This window comes from Trematomus bernacchii, unplaced genomic scaffold (genome assembly GCF_902827165.1).
Source record: "Trematomus bernacchii unplaced genomic scaffold, fTreBer1.1, whole genome shotgun sequence".
Classification (NCBI taxonomy): Eukaryota; Metazoa; Chordata; class Actinopteri; order Perciformes; family Nototheniidae; genus Trematomus; species Trematomus bernacchii.
The window spans coordinates 3,175,916-3,184,961 of NW_022987973.1; positions in this window are offsets into that span (position 1 = coordinate 3,175,916).

Consider the following 9,046-nt stretch of genomic DNA (forward strand, 5'->3'; position numbering starts at 1 on the left):
ATCAAAATCTATCTGTTGTGGCAGGGTAATGATGGACGATGTAAGAACTCAGACAGTACAATACAATAGGAATACAATATAATAAGCCTCATCGCCCTGCATTGTTTCATTTGTTGGGTGATCAATGAATGCTTTGCAGACGGTTGGATCAGTCAGTGCTGAGAAATGGAGAGATGTGCCGTGATTTATTCTAGGTGTTAAAAAATAATTTGTTTGGATTGATTAACGTTAATTAATTATGCTAATTGAGCAGGATGAAAACAGATGTCCAAAGTGCCCTCCTACTCATCCCTTGGTATAACTGGTCCTTTAATTACAGCTGCTATTGGTTTATCTCAAAGTAAATCATATCAAATGCAAATGTTTGGACACAGTGCACAAACAGACAGATATACGTACCCTCACAGTAACATGGACAGGACACATGGCGTGTTTAGATTGGAGAACATCAAAGTCTTATTTCTCTTCTTGTGACTTATGGTCCGTTAAACTTTGCTGGTAATATTCTGAACTCCACCAGTTTTGTTTTGTTATATTATTTTATTAACCTGGCTATATTTGAATCTATTTTGTGTAGAGAAGATTCTCTTGCTCATCTTATAAGATAGTCCAGTAGCCTCACAATATGTGTTATGTTTTTAATTCAGTATTTAAATCTGTTGTTCACCCCAAGTAACTACTTTAGTTTTTTTTGGTTATTTTGTGTTTTCATGATGCTGTTTCTTGAACTTGCGCAGAGGAGAACTACTTCTTGACTTTTCATGATCCTTTCAGCACGAATCCAACTGTGTTTGTGCTGTGATCAACTGGATTGAATTGCTATCTTTCTTATTTAAACCTGTGTGTGTGTGTTTGTATTCACATGTGTGTGTGAGGGTATGTGTACGTATCTGTGAGCTGGGATGGGGCAAGAGGCTGCGCTGAGCCGCATGGATTTGCTGCTAAAGTTTGAACAGTTTTAAATTAAAATGTATTGCCCATTCTCAATGTATTGATCTCAGGCCCAGCTGTGTCAATACGCCGCCCCGGCTATTTTTCCAATAACTTATAAAGATCTGCCAGCCAGGCATAAATTCATTACATAGCTCTGAGTTTATATTCTCTCTCTCTTTTTTTCTCCCTGTCTCTTCCATCTCTTTTTTCCACCCATACTATTTTCTCCGTCTCCCTTTTTACCATCTCTCTCCTTTTCCTCTTACATTTTCTTCACTGCCTCCCTCTTATTTTTATAGCTGTCACAACCCGTATTCCTCAGCTTGAGTGTTAACTCAGTAGGCTGTTTTTGCGGTTGTTTCAGGGGTGATGGTTATCGACCACCAGCACTCCCTTCTGGGATTATGTTGCTGTTATGTAGTCCAAAATGACTCCACCCAACACTTGATGAAACCCAAGGTGAAAACAAAAAGTGATTATTGCTGTTTGAGCTTCATTTTAAGAATGAAGTGTCCCCTCGTTCCTTACAGCATGATATCCCCATGATTTGCTGCATTACCTTTATAGAGTGCTCATGTTTGAAGTGACTTTTCTTAGACTTGTTTAATGCCTTTGTCATTATAAAATTGATTAAATAGGAGAAAAAAGTACACTTACCTCAATACCTATCAACGTGGAACATACATCATTGGAAATCTAGAAATACGTGAATTATTTTACACCACTATTTAATTCTTCTTTTTCTTTTGCCACTTTTTTCTCAGCGTCGATTACATTTCCTTTTGTCCTGCTCTTCCTTCTCCTCAGTCATTTCTTTTCTTGCACTTTCCTTTTCTTTCTCTTCTTTACCTTGCCATTATTTCCATTCCTTTTTTCTACTTCTCTCATGTCTTCCTCCCGTCTCTTCTCCTCTGCTCTCCTCCCTCCTCCTTCCCTCTACTCTTTCCATCTCTTTCCCTAATCTCCCTCCACCTCCTCTCATTGTCAATACCTATCTAATTCCACTTTAGCACCAGTAATTGGCTGATGGATAGAAGCTATGGATTGGCCTCTTCCTGATGACTGCATGACATTTTTCCCCCTCCCTACAGCTGGTAATACTAATAGAATTCCAAATCCGCGGCACTGGGATCCTGTCATGAGTAGGTCAACCGCTGTGTCAAGGTCCTATTGGAAAGCCGGCATCCAACATCTTAATTTAGACTTAGCTTCTTTTTTTTCTATCTCTCGGTGCCTTGCTGGATGATCACTGTGTATTCTTGTGTCTCTGTTACTCTAGTTGTCGCCTCCTATGCTGTGCACCACTCTTATGCTCTCTGTTTAACTTTGTGTGTCTCATTAGCTAGTCCCACAAATAGGATGCCTATCAATTAGGCCCATCATTTAGTTTAAAACATGTTGAAATGTTAGTATGCACAATGTCTTGTTTCACTATTTCTGGTATGGAAACTAAAACTCTGTGTGTAGGACAGGTTTGGGATGAAGCGTTAGTCTCTGTTTGGCCCCAAATATAGCCTTCAAAGTAAACAGTTTTTAGATAAGACAAGATATAAGGTGTAGCTCAAAGCACATCCTGTTATTCTAAAGTCATTCAGAAGGGTTCTCTGACATTTTTCGGATGTGGATACATTAAGTCAAAGGTACAGTAAGAGTCAAATGTATTCCAATAAATTGGGATCTGGTATAACGTGGCTTAACAGGTGGAATACCTTTCAAAGTCGAATCAGACTTAACTTATATTAAGTAAAGTAATTTCATACATCATTGTGTTTCCTGTGAGAAAAGAATACTTGAACTTACATTTCCATTCCACTTTGTTGGGTTTTTATTTGATGTAAAGCACAATTTGACCGACTTCTTGACTGATATGTTTATTTATTTTTGTAGTTGTACCCTGCTGGTCTTTTTGTTCAAACATACACAGGCATACCTTTGTGAGAGTGTGTGGCTTCTATCAAGGCATACACACTTCTGGCAGCACAGCTCATTTATATCTGTCTATAGACTTTGAATTGAATTTCTGATCAATGAGGAGGACATCTCGTTCCCCCTCTCTCCCTCTCTTGTCTCTCATGACTATGAACTTCAGCAGCTGCCAACAAACCCAGAAAGTTTATTGGATTAAATACGGTTGTGGCTTCTATCTTCCTATCCATCTATCCATGTGTGTGTGCATATGTGTGTGCATGTGTTATAGTGATGAATTGGGGAAAAGAGGTAGACTAAATCGGGTTGTCATGCTAATTCAGTCAGCTGACTGCATAATGCAATGCATAAGGGAGACGGTCTGAACTTGACCCTGTTAAACCTGACCTTGGTCTCCCTCTTTCTCTTTCCCCTCTCTCTCACATATGGGGGTGCAGGGGTCGGCAAATTAAGCCAATAAATCTGTTTTGTGGGATTGGAGGTTCTAGGGTAACGTATGAGTTTCGAGGTGTATAGCAAATCCCTACATCACAACTGCCACACGTAGAGGAAGGTTTCAATATGACTGAATATGAAATGCAAAGTGTACTCTTTCTTGGTTTATTATTAAGTATTACAGTGTATAGTACATTTTTCTCATTTTGTAGCCAAAATCTCCAAACGTTTACAGCTATTAATCACCTTGTTTCTGAAGCACTGCTGCTCAGTTCACACCATCTTTCTTTATACAAGCGAGTAAGTGGGTTTAGTTGATGAATGGTCGACTGATTTTGTTGACTTGGCATTTTGTTTTGCATGTCTTGAACTGCTCCTTTGGCTGACATGTTAAATGAAGCACGTCAATGGACTGCCATTTAGTCATCGGTAATGTCGGTGTTTGCCGTGCAGGAATTGATTCTGTTAATTTGTTGGAGAAAGAACATAATTTGGTCTTTGATTTGGTCCAATGAGCTTTAGTGCCGCTTCAAAGCTGCCAGAAGCTTCTAATAACATGTATAAGATGATGTCGTGCTTCGAACTATGGTTGCAATATACATTTGTATTGAATTGCTTCACATATGAAATCAAGTTCAAATACTAAATGGCACAATATCATGGTCCTTACAGCTTTTGTTTACACAGAAAGGGATAATAGTTCATTTCGTTTATTTATGTAATTAGACTTGACTACCCGCATACCTGTCAGCCTTTGACCTTCAGCTCTACAAAAGACTGTGATTGCAAAAATAAATGACCCTGTTGAATATCTTGTACTTTTGATAAAAACTCTGTCATGTATGAAAAAACGAATGGAATGATAAATAACTTAAAAAATAATACAATTTGAAAGATTTACAAGCAACAAATGGTTTGAATCAGCCATTCACCTGAAGTCAAGAGTAACATTTGTTTATTTTAGCTCGGTGTTCGAAGGTGGGGTTACAAGCCTGTGTGGAATGTCCCTTTAAATTATTCAAAGCCCAATCAGGTGTCTTTTTCTCCTCTGATCTAAAGATGGGTATCGGGGGTCATTCATTCTTCCTTCCAGGGTCACCTTTCCCACTTTTCCTTTTAGCACTGACACTGTCGCGCACTTCCACTCCCTATCTCTTTCACTAATGTTATCTAGGACGTTGTCATGGTCACATGCCGGTACATATGTGCATGCACGCAGACATTAATAAAACAAAGCAGGTGTGCGCACACACGTGCATGCAAAGACTCTTTGACCCAGTCATGCACACATGGCATGCACATACCTACACACACACACACCTGCACACACACACACTGAGAGGGCCAGCCTGGCTCCCTGCAGTGACTTCTATTGTGCGTGTCAGGACATTGTTCATTCTCCTGCTGTGTTTCCATGTATCGGAATACCTCCTGACCTTCTCATACACTGCAAGGATGTGAAGCATTATTGCTCTTTATGCAACTTGCTTTTGTGTGTTCCCAACAATGGGTGACAAGGGTGGATGAGACTGTAGAGAGGCAGGGAGGAGGTAAGGATACTGTTAAGATTTAGCTTTTGACTTTGCATCTTTCTCCCTTCACATGAGCATTTTTTATAGAAAATAGTTACAAATGATTATGTGTGAGGGGTTTACATCAATAATATATATTTGTTTAATACATTTCAGATAGAAAAAGGGTAAGTTATTTAAAAAATGAAGTATAACTTTCTGTTTGAATCAATGATTGCGGCCTCAAACATCAGCATTTAAAGTTTCTTGCTGTTTTTTGAGCATACTTTTGCACAATGCAAGAACTTGTGTGTGATGTCCTATACAGTATGTGTGTCTATGTATGCCTGCTCACCGCTGTGGGGCTTGTTGTCTGAGCTTCTCTCGACTGGCCAATTAATTATGATGGCCTACTTATGATGTGTAATAGGATGATTTATTAGTAAACACACAAACAGAGAGTGCGAGGACACAGACAGTCAGGTAGCAGCGCTGCTTTCTGTGATCTGGGATCATACACTGGGGCAAGATCAAGAGAAACCTCTGGCTGTGTCCTGCTGGACGGAGACCAGATGAGAGTACACTTCACACACAGTCTGATCTAATGGCTGTTACCGTACGACTTTTAGCTTTACACTTTTCGATTTAGTAAAGTCAAGTGCATAGATAGATAGATAGATAGATAGTACTTTATTGATCCCAAATTGGGAAATTGTTGTTGTTACAGCAGCATAAAAGGCATGTTACAATAAAACAAAACTACAAAATATACAAGAATAGAAAGAAAAATAAAATAAAATATAAAATATAAAATATACATGTCGAAATAGAAAATATACATGCAGATATTATATATATATATATATATATATATATATATATACAAATATATATATATATTCAAAATATATGGAATATGGAGTATTCCTTTATCAAGCAATGACGTGCTTAAAATACAATACAATCACATGCACACAGGAAACCAGGGTATTCAGAGAAATCACGTCAATTAAGAGTAGGTTTACTGTAACCTCTTCACTGAAAATGTAAGTACTACATGCATTACTAATATCAAGTGCAATTTAGAAATGGTGTGTGTCTGTTTCTACTAACATTTCCAGTGTCAAGTGTTGAAAGTGGATTCATTTAGATTTTTAAAGGTTGTTTCACTTTCGTGTGACAATCCTTCTGCTACTCCCTGTCATATTGATATGAGTGTTTTCATGCACACCAGTTGCCTTATTAATGGCCAAAGAATCAGCTTGTGCCAGAGTCATGTAGTTGGATTACTGCAGAAAGCTGAATGTGTCCTGCTTGTTTGTATGCATTCAAAATGATTCAATGTCTTTCTTATATCCAAAACCTTGAGATACAACCAGTCTTCCTCTGTCCATTCCTGGGCTTCTTTTTGCATTTCTAGGTAAGCTTGTGACCCATACCTATATGAAGGAAATATAAATACAAAGTATGAAAATATTAAGATATATCCTCTCGTTCAGGGCTATGTTCTTTTTCAGTTTTCCGTAAAGTGTGTGTTTGCTGGGTTTGAGAGTGTGCATAGGGCGCATGTTTCAGTGTGTGGATGTGTGTGTGTGTGTGCAGCATTAGGCCTGGCTTGCATCAGTGCAGCAGGTCTGTCCTGGTAGGAAGGAGAGTTCTCTTTTTCCTCAGCGAAGCTGTCTTAGAAGCTGGGTGGGTGTCCTATTTCTGGATGACACACACACACACACATACACACCGAACTCCTGTGCCCCCTCTACCATACGTTGTGGGACATAATTTATGATAGCTCGGTGACATATGGACTTTTCATCACTCAATGGCAACAAAGTCTCTCCTCAGTGTTACAGCATATTGTCTCTCTCCCTCCTCTTCCTCATGTGTTTCCCTCCTCTCTGAGTTTTTTCTATTTCCCTATTTTATTTCTTTTGCTTCCTGTTTCTGTGTCAGAGGTCTTGGTCTCATTTCACAACTTGTTCTATGTCTGGGATTGAAGAACATTTATTTTCCTCAGTTCAGATTTGTGGGGAATATACTGTACTTGGAATTGTTTCCTTCCTATTTAAATCTAGGTGATACTTTCACTTCTATAATGTGTTAATGCTCACTAATAACAGATTCAGAATTGAAAAACATTTTAAAATAAGATGAAAAATAATATTAGATCCTCCATTTAAAATGTGAAACTCATCCCTCATCACTCAACCAATACTTTTTCTTTCCTAAAAATTGAATTTTTTTCTTAAGTGCCAAAATATACTTTCAACACTTCTGTCTCTCTCTTAAGACTGCTTTCCTAGTCCTTTCGAAATTTGATTTATTGAGAAGGACCTTGACCTTTTTGCCTCCTTTTTCCTTTAATTTGAAAGATTTAGGAATGAATGGTTTTCTGATGTTAGAGCATTTGTATAAGACAGAGATGTTTCCTCTGTTCATTGTGTGTGAATGTTAGTGGTGATAGTGTGTCAGTCTTTCCTTTTTGTTCTGACTGCCAAATAATTTGATGCGGTCTGGTGTGTGTGTGTGCGTGTGCGTGTGTGTGTGTGCTGGCATGTTGACACCTCATCGTCATGCAAGGACCATGTCGCCATGGTGATTATAATAAAACACTTGCTAAGTGCATAAAGGCTGCGATCGTTACTGTTTTATTAGCAGACACACACGCGCACAGCCACATCATGAAATGTTTGTTACGCATTATATATCAACCACACACACACACACACGCACACGCACACGCACACACACGTACACACACACACACACACACACACACACACACACACACACACAGTGCCCCGATTTTAGATTTATCATGCAGTCCGCTAGAAATTCTATAAAGAGCAAAGGTGGTGATTACAATGTTGACCAATGTTGATTTTACCCGAATAAGTCTATTTATCACTGAGCCAGCTGTGCCGATGGTATGTGACTGAGAGAGTGGGGGTGATGTGTGTGTGTGTGTCTGTGTGTCTGTGTGATGAGAGTGTGTGGCTGGCAACAGGGACATTGTTGCACAGTGAAGGCCTACTTTTATTTTTGGTTTAGTATATTTGTATTTAAAGACAACATGTATGATAATGTCACATCCACATTTCAACCATTATATTATGCAGTATCAAGGTTCAAGGCTTTTTTACATTACATTACATGTCACTTGTTTGACGCTTTTATCCAAAGCGACTTACATACTCAATACTGTGGGCAATCCCCACAGGAGCAATTTGGGGTGAAGTGTCTTACCCAGGGACACAACGACATGCTGACTGCAGTGGGGTTTGAACCTGTGCTCCCCTGATCCCAACACCAACGCACTAGTCCACTGTGCCACACGCCTCCACACTTTTATTAGTCATACATACATAGCTACAGTGTAGTTATGACGATGAAAATCGTATTTAAAATATATGTTGACTTTGAGCGTTGCCAACTGCAATGTTGTAATATGGGACAACTGAATTATGTTACATTAAAAAAAAATCCTATTATAACCCTATTATCACATTCAGTTCGTAAGAGAGATGTTAAATATAATATTTAGTCATTTCGAGGCTTTAGTTTGTTTCCCTCTGAACTGTGTTTTATTTTAAGATGATTCCTAAAATATTTTAATTATCGTATTTCATTGTAAATGCGGTTAAAAATAAATAAATATCCCCTTTATCAACTTCATAAAGTGCTGCCTCCAAAGTTACCAAATAAATTAGACGACACACAATGAAAAAAAACAAAAACTGTTGTCATGGGACACAATCAAATATTCATTTATTGTCATGTATTTAAATAACATGCAGTTTCTCATCTATGTGGGCTTTCTCCTGCTCTTTTCTGTTCGTAAGCAACATGCTGGCACTCTCTCTGTAACTATTGATGCTACTTTGTCCTAGTGATGAAGCAAGCAGGCCGTTGCCGGGTCGATGTGTGTCATTGTTATATTGATGTGAGGACCGACCCCTGGGCCTGCAGCCCTCTACTCCCCTGAAAGCAATAAATCTATGGCCTACTGTTCCCTGTACTGTACCCAGCGTAGCTTCTCTCTCGATAACACACACTCAGTATACTGTATATTTACAAAAGGGGACAAATAAAAAAAGGTAACCTTGTTGCTTTCTGTGAACATAATCTCAAACCCAAAGTAAGGGTACTTGCATTTTACATTTGAGTCTTAAATATATATTTTTTGCGTCGTGGGTGCGTTGGTTTTTGAGGTAAAGCGGCCCTACATTCAGTTTCTATGAATC